This window comes from Callithrix jacchus, chromosome 21 (genome assembly GCF_049354715.1).
Source record: "Callithrix jacchus isolate 240 chromosome 21, calJac240_pri, whole genome shotgun sequence".
In the NCBI taxonomy this organism is placed as follows: domain Eukaryota; kingdom Metazoa; phylum Chordata; class Mammalia; order Primates; family Cebidae; genus Callithrix; species Callithrix jacchus.
Genome location: NC_133522.1, coordinates 36,280,565 through 36,305,963, shown reverse-complemented (window position 1 = coordinate 36,305,963; position 25,399 = coordinate 36,280,565). Strand labels below are relative to the sequence as shown.

At 42.5% G+C, this 25,399-nt stretch overlaps 1 long non-coding RNA gene across 1 annotated transcript in view; it reads left to right on the top strand.

Moving 5' to 3' along the window:
* The window catches only part of LOC128930393 (uncharacterized), a 36,602-nt gene extending 12,458 nt beyond the window's left edge, over positions 1-24,144 (top strand). The window contains exons 2-5 of the long non-coding RNA XR_008478365.2: positions 3,968-4,081; positions 6,274-6,395; positions 6,588-6,707; positions 24,024-24,144. This is a non-coding gene — a long non-coding RNA (uncharacterized LOC128930393). The remainder of the gene's footprint in view (positions 1-3,967; positions 4,082-6,273; positions 6,396-6,587; positions 6,708-24,023) is intronic.
* Positions 24,145-25,399: the final 1,255 nt, after the last annotated feature.

Sequence of the window (25,399 nt, the reverse complement as noted above, 5' to 3'; positions counted from 1 at the left end):
AGATCTCTTAGACCTGTCAGGTTGACAAATGAAATTAACCATCACATCTGATAAGGCCTATCCCCTAAACTAGGTACCCACAGCATAAATGCCAGCCACTGTGGGCAACAGGGAGCTCCTGGAATGGAATGCGTCATGCACTTTCAGGCCCCTCCCTGTGCTATGCAAACACTTCTCTTCTCTTCTCTATCTGACTTGTAAGAGTCTTTGTGGAAGCTTTTCTTTTCTTCGCTGGTGACATTAGTTCTCTACTTTCTCTTGGCCCATGGGATTTTTTTCATTTTTCCTTCCTTGTCCCTCTGCCTTCCCTTCTTCTTCCCCTTTGTTCTATTCCCTCTCTCTGTTTCCCTTTTCTTCCCTTCCTTGCATTCTTTCTTTTCTATCTTTTCTTTCTTCTTCTCCCTAATCTTTATACTAGAATTATTTGTTGATATATTTGTGCTTCTGAAAAGTCTGTGAGTTCCTTGCAACGAGGCACTTTGTGTTACAAAGAACCCGTTTTTCCGTTTGTTCATTTGTTCTTCTTTTTTATACTTCAGGAATTAAAATAAATACAACTAAAATGTGAGACAAATCTCTAGATGTGAAGTGCTTATATTTGATATGATAAAGGTATAAAGAGGTTAATATCTTCAGTACATAAAAAGCTCACTCAGATGTATAAAAATACTGTAACATTTTATCAGATGACTGGATATATAATATGAATAAACATTTTTTCAAGGGAAAAAGGAAAAAACACTTGGGAAAATTTGTCCTCACTGGTATTCAAATACATGAAAATGAAAACAATTTGACATTTCATTTTTTACCTGTTAAAGAAATGAGAACATTTTAAAGGAATTAATACCATTCTAAATTTCTATTCAGTGTACATTTATTGCCGATAGAATTGCAAATTGGCATACATATTTTGGATGTAGATTTGAGAGAAAATACTGAAATTCTAAGTGCCTGCCTTATTCTTTGCCCATTTCTAAGGACAACAATTCCTAACAGTTCTGTTTGCATTGTTTGCCATGGTTCATAGGCATCTTCTAAACCCTCCCCTAATTCCTGGCTCCTCACAGGGATCAGTGAAAGTATAAAGAGTAAGTGTTACACATTGGATGTGAAAGAAGCCAACAGCCCCTAATAAATCAGTGAAAAACATTTCCCACTTTAGGATTTCAAATTAGAGTGTAGCATACTGACCAAATCAGATTATTTTTATTGGGAAGTATGAATACCAATGTGATGGTTAATTTTATGTGTCAACTTGCCTAGGCTGCTGTGCCCAGTTACTTGGTCAATTATCGATCTAAATGTTTCTGTGGAAGTATTTTTTATATGAGATTCACATTTACATCAATAGACTGAGTAAAGTAAAGCAGATTATGCTCCATATTGTGGGTGGGTCTCATCCAATATGGAGAAGGCCTTGGGAGAAGAAGACTGGGGTCCCTGAAGAAGAGGGAATTTTTCCTCTAGACTACTTTTGAGCTGGCACCGCAACATCAACTTTCCCTGGGTCTCCAGCCTGCCAACCTGTTCTGTGTGGATTTTGAACCTGCTAGCCCTCACAGTCATGTAAGCCAATTCTTTAATATTCCTTAAAATAAATCTTGACTAATTCATCTAGGATAGATCACCTGAGACCAAGTTAACTATTGCTGCATGCTTCTTATCTGTGATTCTATATAATGGAACAATCTTGAAAGCATACCTCTGGAATGATTTATAGCAGAGATGTAAATAATCTGTGCTTTCAATTTCAATCTATTCTTATTACTAAGATAGAAATCCATGTAATGATTATTCTCATTATCTGATAATATCAAACCTGAAAATTGTATCTCATACCTGGAAAGTCACTTAAAATAATAATAATCAGGAGGGCTATTATCCCACTTTTTTAAAGGTCTTCCCTTTATCAGCTATATAAGCCACTCAGAAATTTGATGGTACCAACTGATGCAAACTAGTAACTTTGTCTGTTCAGAGATGAAAGGTTTACTGGTCTATTTTCACACTGCCAATAAAGACATACCTGAGACTGAATAATTTACAAGGAAAAACAGTTTTAGTAGACTCACAGTTCCATGTGACCGGGGAGGCCTCACAATCATGGTGGAGGGTGAAATGTGTCACCCACATGGTGGGTGACAAGTAAAGAGAGCTTGTTCAGGGAAACTCCCCTTAATAAAACCATCAGATCTCATGAGACCTATTCACCATCACAAGAATAGCACGGGAAAGATCTGCCCCCATAATGCAGTTACCTCTGACCAGATTACTCCCACAACACATGGGAATTGTAGGAATAACAATTCAAGATGAGATTTGAATGGGGACATAGCCAAACCAACCACATTAGAAGGCTATTTCAGATTCAAGTCTAAGACATTATTTGCTCAAACTTCTGACTTCAAAGTACAAAGTCTCCATCAAACATATATTAACACCCTATTACCATGATAATTTACTACTTCATAGATCCACACAGGTACTATCTGTTTTTGTTCATGGTCTGCAATACTCTGGCTTTTTTTACTATGGGTTTTAATAGATATTTTCGGATTTCAGAAATAGATGGCTTCTATTTAAGAGTGCTATTATGGTTAATTTCTCTTAGCTCAATATACACCCTATCGTCCTTCCTCTGTCATCTGTTCATTGTGAATGGCTATTGTGAATATTTCCAATTTGTCTTTCATGGACCATTGCTGTTTGACCATTTCTCCATGTTTGGCTTACTCGTGTTTAGATCCCAACATGCCAGAGTCCCCAGAAGTCAATGAAAAATCTATTCACTGATAATGAATCAGTGGACCATCATCAGTGAATAGATTTTTGATATGGGTAATGTGTGATCTTAATCATGTGATTGTTTTCTGAAGATGTATGACAGTAAACCTTTTCAAACCTCAGTAAGTCACATTTCAGTGGACTTGCCTTCAAATGCAGAAGATATCTTTCTTCGGTAGCTTTGAACCACGTTCCTATCTAATGAAATGCTTTCCATTGTAAAAGCCATCCATTAAAGTTGAGTGACTCGAGGGACAATGCTAATGAAAAAAAATTGTTTATTATTTTTTAAACTGGTCTTTTATAATTTGAGAATAAAAATTAATGGCTTCTTAAACAATTGTAATATACATATACCTCAGAAAGCAAAGGTCATTATTTCATTGCATTTTAGTAACAAAATAGAGTTTGCTGTTAAAAAGTTGACTTCTAAGTATAGCTTTTGTTATCATATTTTGCATTTGTTCAGGGAATCGCTGACAAGTTTAAATGGATACTCTTTTCCTTAGCATCTTCTATGCATTAAAACTTTTAATTGTTGAATTAAGTGCATAAGAGCTTGTGTCAGACGGGACACTATTAAAAAGCAAATTAAAGCCTAATTCTCATTTCTCCATATAGTCAGGGGAAGCCAAAACTCAGAGTTTCATTAAATCTAACAGACTTATTTTAGTCATTAGTTTCAACCTCTTCCCACTAGCAAACCTTTGGCCAGAGCTGCTTAATTAACTAATTTGACTTTTCCCCCTTCCTTCCCTGAGCCCTCCTTCTGGGGATAATGAGTAGCCACATGTCTAGTAGATGGTCAGCAGGAGGGAGGCCATGGGTAGTCAGCCCCATGAGGAGCAGATTATCTTTTACTGCATTTCTCTTCCATAGATTGACAAAATGAAGGAAAGACCTTTAAGTGGCAAAAAGTTTAACAATTAATTCAGCTATTGCAGGAAGATGCTACCTTCCCAGAATTTTTAGTCTTGGAAAGTTTCTTAATGCATGCTGTTTCTTTAGTCTACACAGTCTGCTGTTTATGCCCAGAAAATTTCTATTTATCTCTACAATCCTACCTAAAGCATTAGCTAAATGTCTCTCTGAATTAGTTCATTCATACACGGCTATAAAGAAATACCCAGACTGGGAGACTTATAAAGAAAAGAGGTTTAATTGGCTCATCGTTTTGCAGGCTACACAGGAGGCATGGCAGCATTTGCTTCTGAAGAGGGCTCAGGGAGATTTTACTCATGGTGGAAGACAAAGTGGGATCTGGCACCTTACATGGCAGGAGCAGAAGACAGAGGTGATGCTTCACACTTTTAAACAACCAGCTCTCAGAACTCACCCACTTTCAACCTCTTAATCCTGTGGATGCTACCACCCAGTGGATGGTGGTAACCCATTCGTGGGCACTCTGCCCCCGTGATTCAGTTACCTCCCACCAGGCATTGCCTCCAACACTGGGGATAAGAATTAAACGTAAAATTTGCTGGGGACACAAAACCATATCACTCCCAGACATCTCCATGAAGAGTTAACTTCACAATTCAGTGTCTCTGCATTCCTTTTGCAGGTTTTTATAGGACAAGAACATACTGAGTGCTCTTTGTGGAAGGAATTATAGCACTCATCATATTATGGTTTTAATTACTTTAAGCGAATTTATTTGTGTGAGTACTATAGAGTAAGAGAAAGGTGAAAGGAATGCATATTACAGATTGGTGAATCATCAAATAGTAAACACACTTGTGTAATCAGCTCTTGTCAGCCACAGGACGTCATCAGCCCTCCAGAGACACTGTCTCACTTACTATGGGTCTCTCCTTTCCAAAGATAACCACAGCCACGCCTTTTGCCATTAGTTTTCCCTATTTCTCTACTGTATATAGAGTATGTGTTCATTGATGCCTATGTTTTGTTCAAAATTGTTAGTAAGCAGTTATATATTATGATGAAGAAATCACACAAAAAATCAGCAAGAACTTGAACAAACACTTCACAAAAAAGAACATCTAAAATAGTCAAAATACTAAATAAAAAAAGCAGTCAGCCTCATTGGTGATCATAGAAATGCAAACTAAAGGCCTAGGACAGACACACCAGGAGACTGAAATCAAAGCAAAAAAAAGTCATGTCTTCTCCCTGTAGTTTGATCATTTTCATTGCTGAATTATACATATTATTGTATATATTAGGTTAGTACAAAAGTAATACATTATACATATTATTGTACATATTAGGTTGGTACAAAAATGGTAACAGTTAACCATTACTGTTAATTGTGAAAACCGCAATTCCTTTTGCACCAACCTAATATAATTATTTTATTTATGTATTCTAGTGTGATGGGCATTTAAGTGGTTTCCTTTTTTTAAACTATGGCAAATAATGCTGTTATGAACATTATTGTATATATCTCAGGTACGTATATGTTCACATTTCTATTGAATATATACTTAGGAGAATCTCTGAAATACTGGCTATGCTAACATTCAGCTTTAGTAAATACTGACATATACTTTTGCAAAGTGTCATCAATTTATACATTCCCTGAAGTGTATGAGAGGTCTAGTTGTTCATATCACATGCTCAGCAACACTTGCTCTTCTCACTATTTTTTAAAATTTTTTATCTTTTTTGAGCTGAGGAATTGTCTCAGCCTCCAGAGTAGTTGGGACTACAGGTGTCTACCACTAGACATGGCTTCTTCTTGCTTTAATTTCAGTCATCCTAGTAAGTCTGGGGTAGGTCTACATGGTTTTACTTTGCATTTCTATGATCACCAATGAGGTTGAATGCCTTTTTCTTTAGTATTTTGACTATTTTAGCTATTCTCTTTTTTAAAGTGCTCAAGTTCTTGCTGATTTTTTATGTGTGATTTTTTCACTCTATCATTATACATACATATATGTGTGTGCATGTGTGTGTGTGTTATATATTTATCCATTGAAAATATCTTTTGTGATCTGAGGTTTGCTTTTTCACTAATTTATTAGTATTTTTAAGTTCTTCATTGTAAGATCATCCGTTTTTATTTTCTGACTTTATATTAATTCTTATTTTGATCTTTTAAAAATTGCTGCTTACATCTAAAGCCATGAAATTAATCTCTTTTGTATTCTAGAAGTTTTAGACTTATATCTGTAGTACGCCTGAACTTACTTTTATGTGTAGTGTAATATAGGGAGACAAGTTCCAGTGTTTTTCCTAAGAATATGCACTTTGGATCAATATCATTTACTGAGAAACCATTCTTTCTCCGCTACTCTGCAGTGAAACCTTTGTTATGAATCAAATATTCATGCATGTTCATTTCTTTCTGGACTCATGTTTTATTGGTCAGTTTATCTACCATTGTACCAAAACCTTCATTACTCTAATTACTTTAGCTCTATACAAAGTATGGATAGCCTATATTTTATGTATTCTAGCTTAATTTTTCTTCATGTTGTCATAGCCATTTTTTTGCCCTTTGAATTTGCTTCCACATTTTAGAATCAACTTGACAGTTTCTAAAAAATATTTTTGAGATTTGGATTGAGATGGTACTGAATCTGTAGCTCTGCTGAGGAGAACTGGTATTTTAATATGATTGCATCTTCCAATCAACATACAAGGTAAATGTATGCTGTATTTATTTAGTTTTTTTAAAAATTAAATTCATGTAGTTATATATTTGCTTAAACACATTTGTACAGATTATTTTTAAATTCATTTTGAAACTTTATTGTTCACATAAAGAAATACATTAATTTTGTATTCATTGTATTCAGTAACCTTTCTTCTTCTTCTTTTTCATTTTTCCATAGAGAGTCTCTCTCTGCTGCCCAGGCAAGAATGTAAAGACATAATGAGACGTCACTGCATCCTCAAACCCTTTGGCTCATGTGATCCTCCCACCTCAGCCTCCCAAGTAGCTGGGATTACAGGTACACACCACCATGCCCAGCTAATGTTTTAATCTCTTTGCAGAGACAGGGGCTTGCTATGTCGCGCAGGCTGGTCAACTCCTGGTCTTAAGCAATCCTCCCACCTCAGCCTCCCAAAGTGCTGAGAGTTACTGAATACAGGCATGAACAACCACGCTTCCCTATATTCAGCAACTTCTTGGAGTTCATTTATTCATTCTAATAGTTTATCAGGGTGGTTTTTTGGGGGGCTACTTTCATATACAGCCAGAGCACCTTGAATAATGTTTGTGTTGTTTACTCCTAATATGTTCTGATGCTCTTTTTTCTCCTTGGGTTATTATACTGGGTAAAGCTGTCAGTACAACATTAAATCGCAGAACTAATTTTAAACTCCTTACGTCTTTCTCAGACTAAAAAGTAAAGGATTTTTGTATATCACCATTGAGAAAAAGTTTGCTGTATATTTTTTTGTAAATATCTTCTGCCAGATTAAGATGATTCTCTGTTATTTTCGGCTTGCTATTTTTTTGTTTGCTTTTATTTGGAAAATGAAGGTTAAATTTTGCAAAATGTGTTTACTGTGCCTATTGAGAGTATCTTAGGCTACTTCCTTTTTTCCTTCATGTAGAAAAAATAATAATTTTTTTAAATATTAAAGCAAAATTTACATTCCTCAAATAAGCACAATTTGTGTACTTTTTTTAAAAAAAAAATTGCAAGTTTTAATTTTCTAACACTTGGTTTAAAACTTACATCTTGCTTATGCTCGGGAGGTTGAGGGTGCAGTGAACCATGATTATGACACTTCACTCCAGCCTGGGCAACAGAGAGAGGCTCTGTCTCAAAAAAAAACAAAAATAAGGCTGGGCGCGGTGGCTCAAGCCTGTAATCCCAGCCTTTGGGAGGCCGAGGCGGGTGGATCACGAGGTCAAGAAATCGAGACCATCCTGGTCAACATGGTGAAATCCCGTCCATACTAGAAATACAAAAAATTAGCTGGGCCATTCAAGTCCTAGCTGGTGGCGCAGGCCTGTAATCCCAGCTACTCAGGAGGCTGAGGCAGGAGAATTGCCTGAACCCAGGAGGCGGAGGTTGCGGTGAGCTGAGATCACGCCGTTGCACTCCAGCTTGGGTAACGAGCGAAACTCCATCTCAAATAATAATAATAATAATAACAACAACAACAACAATAAAATAAAAGTAAAACACTTACATCTAAGCCAGCAGTGGTGTATTGTGCAGTACCAGCTACTCAGGGGGCTGAGGCAGAAGGATCCCTTGAGCTTAAGAGTTTTGAGGCCAGTCTGGGTCTCTAAAGATCTAGTCTCTAAACAACAACAACAGCAACAACAAATGCACACCTAAATTCAAATAAGAAATAACTTTTTCACAATGTCACTGTCCAGTTTCCATATTGCTGTATGGACCTGTGAGGGTTTCCATTATCTTTTCATTTTTTTCTTTGTCACATTTTTAATCCACTGACGTGTGATTTAATACAAAATTTTGTAGAGGATTTTCATTGATGTTATTTTCTCTAGATGGTTCCTTTTCATTTCTGGTAGGCAGGTAGATAAATATCACATTAATCCTTTCTGTGTTTGAGCTGATTTAAGGGTGAGTTGCAGCCTCTGTAAGATCAGATACGTTCGGTCTCAACTTCCAGAATGCAGTTTTTCAGCAGTACAGCTGAAAGCCTGTGTTGTTTACTGGAGATACTCCACACAGAAACCCAAGGTTTATCCGGTACTGAGAGCTGCCGGCAGTTCTGTGTAGCTCTCCAGTCTCTTAGGAGTCGCTGTTGTACTAAGCTTCTCCAGCTCTTGGTCTGGACCACATCTGAATGAATTAATGCCTTGAGGGGAAAGTGGTTCAACCATTGAGCTCACGTCTCTGTTTCTTTTCTCTCTAGGATCTTGGATTCTCAATTAATAGCCACTTTGGTAATGCTGAATATGAATAAAATCTCTGACCTCAACAACTGCTGAAAACTCTTCTCAGTATTTTTGAGTTTTAGCATGAATTTAGCTTGAATTCTCTGCTTTTCCATCCACCCCTCTTACAACCTATCGAATAACTTGAGCAGAAACGTGTTGCAGAAGATTAAACTCACCCTAGTGAGTGTTTCTCATTTGTAGGCTATTGGTCATTCAAGTCCTAGCTCTCTTGGTTGATCTCCTGTGCCTTCAAACAGGTCCCCCCACTCCCTCAGGAGAGATGATAAAATTTTTCATGTGGGAGGATTGTTCTGCTGCGAACTAGTTCATCATAATCTGAATCAAACTTAACAATTCAAGATTTGAAATAAGAATATTACTTCTGTGTCACCTACTACCTTTCTTGCCTCTAAATCTGAGTTTTTACATTTTTTACATTTATAAGGCTACATTAAGTTTTGAATAATTAGACACCTCTTTCAAACCTAAATTTCAATGGTCTTGGAGTTCTGCTAGACTCTAGAAGTTGCAATCTATACCAGATCTCACTGCCCACTGTCTAGCTTTAGAAGAGAATTCAGATTTTCTTAAATACAGCTTTATAATCTTGAATCAACTTCCTTCAGACAAAAGCAAGCCCGTAGAACTTGACACACCTTCCCAATAAGCACAAGCGGTATTTTAATACCACCTCTATACACCTTAGAACAGAATGTATTTCTCTGTGTTAGGATAGCGGATAGAAATTGCAAAGCAGTAAAACCAATAAGCAAAACAGCAAATTCTAGAGTTCGTATGCCCTGCCTCAGGAAGTTCTCTCAGCCGTCTTCTTCTTTCCACTCCAACCTACAGCTCTGTTGTGGTTGCCAGCCCTTTCTCATAATGAGCTGACCCTGAGCATGCCTTTTCTGTGCAATGTAAGGTCTCAACTCCCCTTAAACCGTAGACATGAACAAAACAGCTTTTCTCAGAGGAAACACAATATTAGAACACAATCTCATCCATTTCAAAAATGGTAACTTTTTACATTATTTTTAGAAGCAATTTGGCTTCTGTTTACGGAATCTTAATTTCACAATAGAGTCTTTAGGTATTTTGGGGTTTTGTTTGTTTTTTAAGATGGAGTCTCACTCTGTTGCCCCAGGCTGGAGTGCAGTGACATTATCTCAGCTCACTGTAGCCTCTGCCTCCCAGGTTCAAGTGATTCTCCTGCCTCAGCCTCCTGAGTAGCTGGGAGTACAGATGGGCGCCACCATGCCTGGCTAATTTTTGTATTTTTAGTAGAGACAGGATTTCCCCATATAGGCCAGGCTGGTCTCAAACTCGGTGGCACACGTCTGTAATCCAGCACTTTGGGAGGCCAAGGAGGGTGGATCACGAGTCTTTACATTTAATTAACTAAATTCTCATTAAAACTTTACTGCATCCTCACCCCATCCCAATCTCTGCAAAGAAAGGAGCTCTCTACTCTCAACAGTTCAACTCTCCAACTTTAGGAAAACACTGTAAATATTTAAGGCATATTTCTTGTCCTAGGAAATTTATAAGGCAATTTTCCCACTGCTGGCCATTGAAATGTCTGTAAATACTGGAATCTGGTCTAAACCAGGACATTCCCATATATCAGGTTTACTAAAAGAATGAAGGAAATAAAACAAATCTCACACAACACACTAAGTGGCAGCTCAGGTGTTTTCTGAGGTTACCTTGTACCACCAGCACTCAATCTAGACAGATCCGAGCGCATAATGGCTTCTTATTAAGTGCTAAAAATAATCAATGCAAGATCTCAGACTAATTCTGTACACCTGTGCTCTTTCCACATTATCCAGTTATTAACCTTGGTTGTTACCTGCCAAATGAATGTATTCAGAAAAATACAACCATTTAAAGAGCCTAAAGGCTGAGTCATTTTTCAGTGGCCTTAATTGTTCATCTATTTTCATGAGCAATGTTGATTAATTTGATGCACCAAAATCACATTCCAGGTTGGAAAAAATTGTTTGCTATTAATTAGGTGTCAGGACGTGAAAGACCATTCAGTAGAATTGGGAGCTCATGAATGGACTCTGTTTAACCGAGTTCCAAAATCAAGAAAAAAATCTTTTGTAGCTATGTTGCGTTTGATGGAAACTGACAAGAGTAAGTAATTACAAGGCCACAATTAAGTATTTGGCTTAAAAAGAAAGAAAAAGAGACTCCTCTGGGGACTCTGGTGTTGACAAGTGGAAAACAACATATTTCTGCTCATAAACTTATGTAGATACAGTCCTTGTTCCTTTAAAGCACAATGTTTTTGCTGTGGGCAAAACCATTTTTTTTTTCATGTGGGTAAGAATATGAGAACCTAAGTATAGTAATCATAGATTATAAATTAGGACCAAGCCTGTAATCCCAGCACTTTGGGAGGCCAAGGTGGGTGGATCACAAGGTCAAGACATCGAGACCATCCTGGTTGACATGGTGAAACCCCGTCTCTACTAAAGATACAAAAAATGAGCTGGGCATGGTGGCGCATGCCTGTAATCCCAGCTACTCAGGAGGGTGAGGCAGGAGAATTGCCTGAACCCAGGAGGCAGAGGTTGTGGTGAGCCGAGATCATGCCATTGCACTCCAGCCTGGGTAACAAGAGCGAAACTCCGTCTCAAAATAAATAAATAAATAAATAAGGACCATATTTAGAATTCATCTGCCCTACTTTCCTCTATTTCTTATCCAACTTCAGAATGTAATTTATCATTTTAAAAATATGATTTAACATAATGTGTTCTGGAAACAAACTGATAGAAGCATAACTTGACTAACTTAAGTTTTAACAACTATTAATTTAAAATGGGTCAATGCTCATGACTTCTTTATTTAGTTTCAATATGCTTAAACGTGGCACATTAAGCAGGGTAAGATGTCCTAGCCTTATGAGCTCTCTGTTCCTTAAAACGATCAGTTTTTGCCTCAGTGGGTCAGGCCCTGCTCTGTGGTTGAGGACATGAGGACCTATAAAGGGATGGGATGTCTCTTTTTACCCTGGGAAGTGAAAATTGTAGCTCTCTGTCCATTAAGCTCAATGTTTTCTATAATGCAAATTTGACAAAATGGATCAAACTAGACATAGGTTAAAGATAACAATCATCCAAATAACTAGTAATCCCTGATATGTGTTTTCCTTTTAATATTTTTTTTATTATTCAACAATGCAAAATGACTGGTAGAGTAAAAAGAGAATAGAATACTAACTACCTTTCTTCATTTATAAAAGAAGGACAATACATGTAATGTCTTGAGGCATTGCTGCAAGTGTTAGAGATAATAGTTGCATGGCACACAGTACCTGCTACACAGTTTATTCTGTGGGAACTGAATACGCACCAACAGTTATGACAAGAAAATGCCTATACCAATACCTCGAGGCATGGTGATGTTGAGAATCTTGAGTGCAGCATTAAGATTGAAAAACAGATTGGGGCTGGGCGCAATGACTCACGCCTGTAATTCTAGCACTTTGGAAGGCCGAGGCGGGTGGACTGTCTGAGCTCAGGAGTTCAAGACCAGCCTGAGCAACATGGTGAAATTCCGTCTCTACTAAAATACAAAATAAATTAGCCAGGCATAGTGGAGGGCACCTGTAGTCTCAGCTACTTGGGAGGCTGAGTCAGTACAATTGCTTGAACCCAGAAGGCAGAGGTTGCAGTGAGCCAAGATTGTGCCACGGCACTCCAGCCTGGGTGACTGAGGAAGACTCTGTCTCAAAAAAAAAAAAGGCAGATTGGTTTCTTCATTAAATATAACTCAATCTTCTTTTCAGAGCTCAGCTCTGAAACTACTGTGCACACCTCAATAAATTTCCTATTTGATGTCTACCTACTCCTGATTCATAGCTGTTCCTCGGTGAGCAGGTCTAGGCAAACCTGCCCCTAAAGGATGAGGAAGCTGAGGCAGAAAAAAGAGCCTGACAAATCCAGTATCTCAGAAAGACAACTGATAGACACTTAGAAGCAGAACACATGTTTCAGGTGGCTGAGAGACAAGATAGGGGATCCCTGTATTGTCATTCTCCAAATTCAGGGCTTCTATGTCAAACAGAATTTGCCTAAGGGCGAGATTTATAGTGAGTACGTGTTTATGATAACATCAAAGCTCTTGCTGGGTGCAGTGGCTCAGGCCTATAATCCCAACACTTCGGGAAGCTGAGGAGAGAGGATTGCTTGAGGCTGCAGTGAGCGCTGATCACACCCCTGCCCTCCAGCCTGAGCAAAAGAGCAAGACCCTATCTAAAAAAAAAAGAAAAGAAAGAAAATACATGAAAGTAGAAATCTTAGAGGCATTCCCAGAACTGGGGTTAACAAGAAGTCAACATGGCAGATCAGCATCCAACATGAAGTTGCCTCAGCCTTCACAACAGCCCCTAAGTGTTCGCCGGCAGAGACTGTGGCTGTAAGACATGTGCTCTACCTCTTCCCTATCGCTGGACTCTTTCACCATGAATTGATAGTTCTTAGCTCTCTTAGCATTTACAGTTTAGATCAGTGATGGCAAATAGATTTTAAAACACAGAGCAATTTATCCCTAGAGAATTGTTTTGAAAAGAATTCTAAGGCCAAATCTAAGGGTAGTAAACAAAAATCAATTGGCAATGAATTGTGCCAGTGTAAATAGGAAAGTAACACCATGACTGGCACATATTTTCCATTCCAAATCTATAGGGTTATTTACAACAAATATTTGGGGTCACTCAAAGAAGTATATGACTTTTTTAATATACCAGCAAATGGCAATTTTTTTAATATGACATACCCCTAGCATAATTTCAATATTTACTTATGTATATGTTATTTTTCATTTGTGATAAAAGGTCAAAGAGAGATAAAAGTTCATTATGATTTTATTGAATGCAATAGACCATTTGTTAAAGACAGCTTTAGCAAAGTGAAAATAGTTAAGTAATTAATTATTGTGGCCTACTTGTTCCAGTTTTAAATTATTTACATAAAATAATACATACCATTTTTTCAAATTTGGAAGAATGTGGGAAGTGGAGCATAGGTTACAGTTGCATGTGTGAAAATTTGCAGATTTGAAGATAGATGTCAGTCATTGACTTTTTTCTTTTTAATGGGCTAATTCATGTGGAATCACTTAAGTGAAAGTATCAATTTGTCTCCTTTGCAGGTACCAGTTAAGAGAATAAGCGAATGAATAGACCCTTAATAGACTACCTATCATTGCAACTCCAAAAGTGTCTCTTACTGACATTATTTCTGTAACAAATTTGATGATCCTACTTAGTTAAACCAAATGCACATATTCATTTTTCCAACAATGTTAAATTCTAAGTTGTCTTAGGCTATTTTCCCTCTAAGTCATATTTATATGTTTTGGCAAAATGAATTGCTGTTCTGAAAAAAAAATAAAAACAGGCAAAGGAATAGAATATATTTCTGAAGATTTGTTACATTACACATAAAAAAAGCCTGTATAAAGACAATTCTTTTTTTTTTCTTTCTTTCTTTTTTTGAGATGGAGTTTCGCTCTTGTTACCCAGGCTGGAGTGCAACGGTGCGATCTCGGCTCACCACAACCTCCGCCTCTTGGGTTCAAGCAATTCTCCTGCCTCAGCCTCCCGAGTAGGTAGGACTACAGACCTGCACCACCATGTCCAGCTACTTTTTTTTGTATTTTTAGTAGAGACGGGGTTTCACCATGTTGACCAGTATGGCCCTGATCTCTTGACCTCGTGATCCACCCGCCACAGCCTCCCAAAGTGCTGGAATTATAGGCGTGAGCCACCGCGACCGGCCGAAGACGAATTCTTAATGTGGCTTAAAGTTAACTCAGCTCGAGCGAGAGTTGGAAGCCGAGTTCAGGTTTATTGGGACCAGCGGGCAGGCCAGGAAAGGAAGGAGATCGGGGGCTGGCTGCGACTGCACAGCTGGGGTAGGAGGGTTTTATAGCGGGGGGGTGGACGGGGCGTGGACACAGGGCTGGCTGAGTGTCATAGGAGCTTAGGATAGGCTGTCCGTTTCTGGGCGGACTGCTGAGGTAGCTCAGAGGGTTATGTGTCGGTTCAGGATAGGCCGAGGCTTGGCGGGCTTTCCTGCTGCAATGATTGGCTGCTTGTTGTTGCTAGGCAGAACAGAGCAGGCTTGGCGGGCTTTTCTCAGGGCAGCAAGAAGCCTGGGGGGAGGGTGGGGGCAAGAAACCTGGGGGAAAGATGGCGGGACTTTCTACCGAACATTCCCGACTCCTTAAAGGACAAAGGGTGGCTGAGTCATTCTGGCTACTTCCTGCTGTACAGGGGTGAAGTGGGGTTTTTTAAGGAGTCTGGGAAGTCGGCAGAGGGTGGTATGTGTAGTTGGAATGACGAGGGGTTGGCTGTAGTAACATCTGATGGATGGTGAGCCGGGTGAGTTCCTGAAACCGGCGCTGTAGAAACTGAAAAAAACATGGGGCAACTGATAGGAGAAGGAGGAATCCTATGAGGGGGCCGAGGAGGGGAAGGAGATAGGGAAGAATGCCGTTCAGCCCTCCCCATAGTGGGTTGTCGAGGAGTGCCTTTCTTCTTGCGGCTAAATTTTCTTGGAGGGTTTTTATCTTATCTCTAACAATACCAGAACGGTTGGCGTAAAAACAGCACTTCTCATCTAGTGCTAGGCATAGTCCTCCTTTTTCTGTGGTGAGTGGGTCTAGGCCTCGGCGGTTTTGCAGGACCACCTCAGCTAAGGAATCAAGCTGATCCTGAATAACTTGTATAGTAGATGAGAGTAAATCAACATCATTAATCAGTTGAAGGGAAAGCTGATGATAAGAGTGTAAAGAATAGCCAAGACCTGCAGCCCTGTGGATAGGGCAGCGGTGACTCCAAGGGTAGCTAGCAGAGGAATGAACTGAATCGCCCGCTTTTTCCTGCTCACGATCACATCGAAACTGGGAAGAGGAATGGGATCATCCCCTGAAACTATGCTGGCATCAGGAAACAAGGAGGCCACCATACATATTCCTGTCCAGTTTTGAGGTAGATAAGAGAAGGCCATGTTGCTCCCGCAGACAAAGCTTTGTCCAGCAGGGGCATACATGCTGGAGTTGCTATTTACAAATTTGGAACAATTACAGGAACTCGTGATTGAACCTAAGTCAATGTCATAGGAATTATTCATGAGGGGCTTTTGATAGCAAGTGACATTAATACAGAGGTTTGACAAGGGTTGAACTGCAAAAGGAAGACGGAGAGTTCCATTAGTGCTGAAATTAGCAATTGCAGGTAAAGCTAGAGGCATAGGTGTACCCAGAGGCATACAGATCCAGCAGTTGTTAGCTAATGAGGAATTGCTATGTAAGAGGAAACTGTGAACTGCCTTAAGGAGATTTTGGGTTTGGACATCTAAGTCTATCTGTTGAGACTTGGGTAAGGATATGGGGTGGTAAGATATAGTGGGAAACAATGTCTTTAGGATCTCTTTAACATGGTGGGACCTCATTTGATCATGTGGGCCTCCTCCATCACTGACACCAATGGTTGGGCTGCTTTCCCAGCATGCCACTTTCCCCAAGGCCGGGCAAGAAGCAACGGCATATTTATAGGTGACGCCCAATGGGGAACTGGAGGCCCAGTCACCTCCAAAAGAGCCAACATGATCGGCATTGATCCAGGCTGTAAAATAAGTTTTATTATTTTTTGTGCAAGTGGCATAATTTTTATAGCAACCGCTGTGGATAGACAGATGCATTTTCGATGAGCAGTTGCAGGCTGGTTGGGGAGACCCTGGGGGAACTATTGCTATGGTGGGTTTGTTAAGACATTCATAGCCTGGTTTGTGGTCGTTGCCATAAGAAAGGTATGCTATTTTTGTTCCACAATCAATTTGACTTGAGAAGGATGAGGGCGGAGTGGACACAACCCCTGACTTGCATTCACAGGGCTCACCATAAACAGCTTTTAGAACTTGGCTGAGATCATATTGTCGCCCAAACCCGCTGTGAACAGTAGGCAAGAAGGTTAGAACTACAGCGAGTAGGGGCCACATGTCAGCTCGGGGTTGGAGAGGTTGAATAGGTCAGAGTTTATGTATTTTGAGTGATAGGGGACCTGTGGGAACGCACTCCCAATGGGGGTTAGGGGAGCAGCTTGGACACTTCTTAACCCTGGAGAGGTGTACCCAGGATGGGATCTGAGCAACCTTGATAGCCGTTGGGGTGGTTAAAATGACGGTGTAGGGCCCTTCCCACCGAGGTGAGAGGGGTTTTGGAGTGAGAGTTTTAATGAAGACCGAGTCACCGGGGGCAACTTTTCCCAGAGTGGGTGGAATTTCTGAGGTCTGAGGTATAGAAGCGTTGGCGTGTTCCCTGAGTAAATGTCTGAGGAGAGTAAAATAGGGGAGGTAGGTATTCAGGGGGGAACTTTCTGGAGAAGGTGGAGTAGATAGCAGGAAGGGTCGCCCGTATAGGAGCTCGAATGGACTGAGCTGTGAAGCTCCTCGGGGGCGGGCCCATAGCCTGGCAAGAGCTAACGGTAGTAAAGAGACCCACGACTGCTTAAGCTCGAGAGAGAGTTTGGTAAGCTGATCCTTGATTAGTCCGTTAGCCCGTTCTACCTTACCCGATGACTGGGGGTGGTAGGCCGCATGCAGTTTCCACTGAATCCCTAAGGAAGCACAGACAGCGTTAGTAACTTTGGAGACAAAGGCCGGGCCATTGTCTGACTGAATAGTGGCCGGAAGCCCAAACAGAGGGATGATGTCCTGGATGAGATGGGCAGCAACAGTGTCGGCGGACTCCGAAGTGGTGGGAAAAGCTTCGATCCAGCCTGAAAAAGTATCAACAATGGTTAACAGGAACCGAAATTGTTTATGTCTTGGCATGTGAGTAAAATCAATTTGCCAATCTTGTCCTGGTAAAGATCCACGCAACTGGTGGAGCTGTTGACGAAGATGACAGGCTCCTTGCGGGTTGGTCTTCGCACAAATGAGACATTGAGCGTGGACCTGGTGAATAAGGGAAGGGAGCCCTTCTGGATATAATATGGGTAGGAGGAAGTGGAGTAGGGCTTTTGGCCCGATATGCAAGGAATCATGGATGTCCTTTATGATGGTAGTTTTTTGTGCTTGGGGAAGTATCAGAAGGTTGTGGTTGAAGGCCCATCCATCCCTAAAGGTCACTCCAGGGTTTTGCTGTAAAAGTTCGAGCTCAGAGTTGGAATACTGGGGTTTGTAGCAGCGTGACAGGAAGTAGATTTCCTTTGGGGGTGGGCAGGTTTGTGCTGTTTCTCTGGCCGTCCTGTCTGCAAAAGCATTACCTAGGGCTACTAGGGACCCGGAAGTTTGGTGTCCTCGACAGTGAATGATGGCAACCTGCTTTGGAAGCTGGATGGCAGAGATAAGATCAGCTATAAGTTTTCCGTTAACTACCGGGGTGCCCTTGGTGGTTAAGAATCCTCTCTCTTTCCAGATCATACAATGGGAGTGGGCAATAAGGAAGGCATACTTTGAGTCTGTGTAGATGTTGACAGTTTTGTCCCTGGCCCACTTGAGAGCCCGGGTGAGGGCGACTAACTCAGCCTGTTGTGAGGTGGTTCCTAAGGGGAGGGAATGAGTCTCAATGACGTTTGAAGGAGTCACTATTTCATATCCAGCAATACGGGATTTTCCTGGGCATAGGAAGGAACTCCCATCTACAAAAAGTGTCGCTTCGGCCTTGATAGGAGTGGAGTGTAGGTCGGGCCGTGGGGATTGAGTTTCAATGATAACCTCGAGGCATCGGTGATCTTGTGTTGGAGTGGTTGGAGAAGGGAAAAGGGTGGCTGGGTTAAGAGCAGGACAGTGGGAGAGGGAAATATCGGGGTTCTCCAGGAATAGAAGGTGTAGGAGTTGGACCTTAGACGGCCCGAGGTGTGGTAAGGCCTGACCGGACACGAGCTCCTGCAGTTTGTGAGGGGAGAATACTGTGAGTGGTTGCTGGAGGTTGATCTTAAGGGCTTCTGTCGTAAGTGTGGTGGCTGCTGCTAAGGCTCGGAGGCAAGGTGGCCACCCCTTTTCCATGGGGCTGAGTTGTTTGGAAAGGTATGCTAGTGGAAGGAGGGTGTTGCCAACCGGTTGAGCCAGGACTCCTACTGCGATGTGGGCTTTCTCATCCGTATACAAGTGAAAAGGAAGATTGGGATTGGGTAGAGCAAGAAAGGTGGAAGCACATAGTGTTTGTAGGAGCATGTGGAAGGCTTGAGTCACTGTTCTCTGTGAAGTAAGTGGGCCTTCAGGAGTATCTGCAGCTGCTTGGTAAAGTGGCTTGGCCAGAAGGGCAAAGTTGGGCACCCAGTGCCAGAAGAATCCCACTACCCCTAGAAAGGAGAGTATTTCAGTGGCAGACTGAGGGGGTTGGAGGGCTTTCAGGGCCTGCAGTCGATCGGGGATAATGGATTTCTTTCCCGGGGAAAGCTGTAGGCCCAAGTAAATGACTGATGAGGTAACGAGTTGGGCCTTCTTTCTTGAAACTCTATACCCTTTATCTCCTAAAAAGTTGAGCAGGACAGTAGTGGCTCGGGTGCACTCTTCCTGGCTGGGGGAACAGACGAGTAGGTCATCAACATACTGAAGAACAATAGATGGGGCTAGGCGGCAGCCTAGAAGGTCTGTTGCCAGGGCCTGACCGAACAGGTGAGGGCTATCCCTGAAACCTTGGGGAAGAACTGTCCAGGTGAGCTGACAAGAGTTGTCAGTAAGTGGGTCTTCCCAGGTGAAAGCGAAGATGAAATGGGAATCTGGGTGTAAGGGAATGGTGAAAAAGGCGTCCTTGAGGTCAAGGACTGAGAAGAAGGTAGTATCGGAGGGAATTCTGGAGAGTATGGTGTACGGGTTTGGGACTACAGGATGTATAGGGACTACTGCAGCATTGACTAGTCGGAGGTCTTGGACAAGGCGGTATTCTCCTGAGGGTTTCTGGACTGGGAGGATGGGAGTGTTACATGGGGAATTGGTGGGTACTAGGAGGCTGCGGCTTTTCAGCCTTTCAATGATAGGGCGAAGTCCTAGGCGGTGTTTCCTGGAAATAGGGAACTGAGGTCGGCAAAGAAATCGAGAGGAGTGTTCCTGGAGGCAAATCTTGACTGGCTTGTGGTGTGTGGCTACTACAGGTGTGTCCATCTCCCATACCTTAGGGTGTACTTTGGGGAGGAGAATGCCTGGGGAAGCATAGTCTGAGTCGGAGTTGAGGTGGTGAGCAACTAACAGGAGGTGTTGGGGAGAGGCAGGGAAAGTGATGTGGGCTTTGAGTTTTGTTAGGATGTCTCGTCCCAACAGAGGCACAGGGCAAGAGGGGATAATGAGGAAAGAATGGCTGAATGGGACTGAGTTATACATACAGGTGAGCGGTGGAGTTTGGCGTGGGGTGTGTGCAGCCCCATCGATTCCCATAACAGAGACCTGGGAGAGTATGGTCTGGCCTTGGAAGGAGGGAAGAACAGAGTAGGTAGCCCCCGTATCGAGCAAAAAGGAGACGCTTTTTCCCGCTACCTGAAGCGACACCCTAGGCTCGGCGAGGGTTACTGGGGTCGACGAGCCTGGGCCTCCCTAGTCATCCAAAAGCCCCAGTAGCTCAGGGTATAAGCGGTCAGGAGAGCCAGACTCCCGAGTAGAGGGGTCAGGGGCTGGCCCTCCCAGAGAGGTACCCCCTGGTCCAGTACTCCGGCTTGCGTTGGCTGGGGTCCTGGATCCCTGGGGGCACTCTGATTTCCAGTGGCCACTGAGCTGGCAGAGGGGGCAGGGCCTGGTAGGCAGCCGTGGCTGAGGACAACTAGAGGCCCAATGCCCTTCCTTGCCACATTTGAAACATGCCCCTGGCGGGGGCTTGGAGCGGCTGTTCGGACCCCTGGCCCCTGCCGGCCATAGGGCTGCCACCAGGGCTTGGGTCTGGGCTGCCACTAGGGCTTGGGCCTGCAGCGCAACCTTTTGCTTCAATCGAGCTTGGCGGGCAACCTCGGCTGCATCTTCCCTGGCGTTAAAGACTTTAAAGGCCATCTTAACCAGGTCTTGTATGAGAGTCTCTGGGCCTTCTTCGGCCTTCTTAAGTTTTTTTCGAATGTCAGGGGCAGATTGGGAAATGAAGTGGGAAGCTAAGACAGTAGCCCCATTCTGGGAGGCTGGGTCTAGTCGGGTATAGCAGACAAGGGCTTCCTGAAGGCGGTTGAGAAAAAGGGCAGGGTTCTCATCTGGCTTCTGTGTGACTTCTCTTAGCTTATCATAGTTAACGACCTTATTGGATACAGCTTCTAACCCACGCAACAGGTATTGAAGCATGCGGTCTCGAGCTGGGATGTGGGAGCCAGCTCCATCCTGATATACCCATTGGGGATCTGTGGTGGGAATGGCTTCTGGACCTACTGGGACTTGGTGTGGGTTTATGGCATGATCTCTATCTGCTTGATGCCTGGCTGCCGCTAGGACACGCTTGTGCTCTTTGGCAGAGAGGGTCGATGTACAGATGACTCGAATGTCGTGCCAAGTGAGACTATAGGCCTGGGTGAGATACTGAAACTCCTTAATGTAAGTGGAGGGGTCTGCCGAGAAGGACCCGAGACGGCGCTCAATTTGAGCTAGGTCTTGGAGAGAAAAAGGGACATGGACCCGAACAAGGCCCTCCGCCCCGGCTACTTCCCGTAGGGGTGCTATGACAGAGGGAGGTGCTGAAGTCTTGGTACGGGTATGGGCCGCCACGGGGGAAGAAGGGGGAGAGCAGATGGGAGGAGGAGCGGTCGGGGGAGTAGCAGAAGGCGTAGGTGGAGAGGAGGAAGGAGGCATAGCAGGAGGAGGCACAGAGGGAGGGGGGTTAGGTGAGTCGGGGACTTCCGGAGTGGGAACAAAGGGGGAAGACAAATGGTCAGGCATCTCTTCTTGCATGATATATGGAGGTGGTTTGGTCGGGGAGGTAGGGGTCTGGGGTAGGGTGGTTTGGGCTAGGAGGACCTGGTGAGTAGAGCAAGTGGAACAGAGGTCAGGGTGGGAACGCAGGTCCCAGAAAGCCTGAACATAAGGCACTTCCTTATCTTTGCCAGTTTGGTGGCAGAAGTTATCTAGGTCACGGAGCACATTGAAATCGAAAGTGCCGGTGGGAGGCCAATGCGACCTGTTATCGAGCTGATACTGGGGCCAGGCCACCTGGGAGAGGAAGATGAGCTTTTTTTCGCCTAAGGGTTTGGGAGTAGCCCAAACGAGTAAAATTGAGAAGTAAACAACCTAGTGGGGTGTTTTTTGGAATTTTTGACTCCACGTTCCCCATGATGCGTGCGGCAAAGGGTTCCTGCCAGCCGAGGGCGGTCTCGGAACAGTATCCGAGCTCAGAACAGTATCCGAGTGGGCTGGGGTAGTGTGGGGGAGGCGTCCCTCCAACCCACCAGCTTCCCCAGAGGAAGGTGGATAGGAAAGACCAGAGAAGGCATCCCCTGTCTGATCGTTCCTATTTAATGGATTTGGATTGGGTGGGTCAGAGAAGGCGTCCCTTGTCTGCCGACCCAAGGCTCCTGGAGCCTGGTTGGGGGATCCTGCTCGGGCCGGCTGGCGCTTGGCAAGGGATCCGTGGATTGGGACTGAGAGGAAGGGCCTTTGCCACACGCACCACGGAAGGAGAAGGTAAGAAACAGGACTTACCTGGTCCGGAGTGCTGAGGCCGAATTGGAGGAGGGCTGGGGAGGTCGCTGGAGGGAGGGGGTCGCTAGGGGGGGCTAGCGACCCTCCGTCCCGGGTTTCGGCACAAAATGTGCGACCCCGATGTGATCCCCTGCCCGGTACCCGATCCCAAGTAACAGCTCGAGCGAGAGTTGGAAGCCGAGTTCAGGTTTATTGGGACCAGCGGGCAGGCCAGGAAAGGAAGGAGATGGGGGCTGGCTGCGACTGCGCAGCTGGGGTAGGAGGGTTTTATGGGGGGGGGGTGGACGGGGCATGGACACAGGGCTGGCTGAGTGTCATAGGAGCTTAGGATAGGCTGTCCGTTTCTGGGCGGACTGCTGAGGTAGCTCAGAGGGTTATGTGTCGGTTCAGGATAGGCCGAGGCTTGGCGGGCTTTCCTGCTGCGATGATTGGCTGCTTGTTGTTGCTAGGCAGAACAGAGCAGGCTTGGCGGGCTTTTCTCAGGGCAGCAAGAAGCCTGGGGGGAGGGTGGGGGCAAGAAACCTGGGGGAAAGATGGCGGGACTTTCTACCGAACACTATGTATTTCATACTTTCTTATAATAAACGTTCACAGCCAGGTACACTTATTAAGCCCTCATATACTGAGTGTTATATAAAATCGTATGTTAAATACAACTATTAGATGCAGTTTCAATTTAACAAAGTGATGCTAAGTGACTGTAAGTGGTAAATAGAGGTTTGTCCGGAACTCATATTATATCATATACTTGAAGTTTATTTCAGTTGATGATACACCCCAAAAAGATGACGTCTGCGCTAGGAGTTTAAAAGACCCCATTTTAAATCACGTCTTTCTAGATGTTTTAACTTGCACAGGCTACTTAACCTTAGTTAATTTTTCTTCACTTTTAAATGATCACTATACTCTTTAGATCTTGGTATAGGTGTGATAATTAGTTTAACAAAAGTGTTTTGAGAATTTGTTGATACACAGTAGGAGCTTCCTAATTTAATTCCATTCTCGGCAGAGACAAGGTCATGACACAGAACAAAAAGTATCCAAGATCAGCAACGGTCACATGATCAGAAAACTGTGTAGGTCATGTGACTACTTTATTATTTGGTTGAGTAGCCTGTCTTTAAAAAATTAACAACATGGTCTGCTCCAAAACAAATATGGCCATTGTCACCATCACTTATATAAAAACAGGGAGGCTTCTGGTCAGTGTTTATTATCAGTCAAGTCAGAGCTGTAACTTTTATTTACTTGAGTCCCTTAAGTGCATTCAGCTTAGGGCTGTCAGTTCAATCGAGAGGCACACCACTGACACAAAATTGTCATTTTTTATACCGGTAGTTCCCGAAGAGTCACTGTAGTCTCACGCAGCAGTGAAAGAATTAACTGAAGTTTCAAGATAATTTTGTATTCAATTTACATATGTGTAACATCATGCGGAGGTTTTGTCTTGGTCAAAATTTTCTCTCTGCTCAGTTTCTTTAGAAATGTAGTCACACAGATGCTTCACAGTTTAGACATACTCTTAGGTGTGTGTGCATTAAAGATTGAACTTTCCTAAAGCTGAGTGTTTGGGTTCAGAAAATAGTTAAGCAGTTTTCCATGAGCTTCATTCAGCTTCTGGTAGTTCAGCAGTGGTAAAAGAGTCAAACCTCCATTTGCCATCTGCTTTATCAAGTTGGGTCCTGAAAGTCTGAACTTAATGAGTAAACCAATGGTAAGTGTTCTTTTTCTTTCTTTCTTTGAGTTTTTAATGCTGATTCTTTTCATATTAGCTGAAAGGTTAAATACTTTGGAGTCATTGGGAGTCTCAGAGAACACTGTAACATCAAAAAGTCCCTAATCTGAGAGAGATGCTTATGAGAACAGCAAAACCGCTGAGAGCAGTCTGGGCAATGTGAGGTATGTAAAATTTATCAGGCCCAGGGAGACATGAGGATGGGACTTCAGTCAGGTTCTTCTCCCTTGCCACCCATGCTCAGGGATGATTGTTTAAAATCATTCTGTTCCTGACTGGCTTCCCTGTCCATTATTGTCATGTTCCTGGAATTCATGATACAAAGAACAATATACAGTCAATCAATAGCTTTTGTTATTTTAATGTAAATTCTTGGTAAACAATTTAGGAACCGCCTCTTTTTTTCTTTTAAAAATGCACTTGGTTTGCCAGTATTTTATTGAAGACTTTTGCATCAATGTTCATCACGGATATTGGCCTGAAATTTTCTTTTTTACTTGTGTCTCTGCCAAGTTTTGGTATCAGGATGATGTTGGTCTCATAAAAGCTTTTGGAGTGATAGCTCCCAAAAGCCAAGACAGGCACGTCCCTGAAAGATGGCAGGTGAACCCTTAGCCACACCTTCAGTTGCAGTCATGACGTCTCTTAGAAAGCCTATCTCTTATTTGAGGTTACAATCAATGCAATATATATTTTTTTCATTCTAACATGTCATGTGTTTGTTTTAATACTCTAATGAGTATTTTATAGCACTGGTTCAGTCAATTAGTTTAATTCTCCTAAATTTCTGGAAGAGTAGGTAATTCAGAAAGATATTTTCTGTCACTCCCCAGGCACACATGTCCCTGTCATCTCCCCTCATCCTTACCTTCAGCACGCCACGGTACTGCCATATGCATAAGCTCATTTTAAAAAGTAAAACCATGATGCTTTGGTGTTTGATCATGTAAACATGCAGAATATTTTTCACATCAATTACTTCCTCCATTTCATCAATGCCTTTGATTTGCAAAGCTCAGATCATGATCACTCTTGACAAATGATATGAAATGTAAAGTGTGTCACTCTTCTCTATGACTTGATTAAACATTTGAAATATTCTGTTTTCTAAATACTGCTATCATCATAGGGGCCACACTGATGTCAACGACCTGATCATTTCCATGTTTAAGACAAAAGTTTCAAATTCCTTACTGAGGTGGTTAATGCTCACTAGTTTATCAATACTAGCGAATCAGTTTGAAAGTGTTTCATGATTTAAAAATATCTCAGGAAGTCAGCACTTAGGGATGGAGACAAGTGGGCATAGTTTTATTGGAAGACTATCTTGAGTAAACCTTGTGGATTGGAAAAAAAATCTAAATTTAGAAGACTCAAGTGTTGCCAAATATTAGCTGGGTGATTAGTTTCATA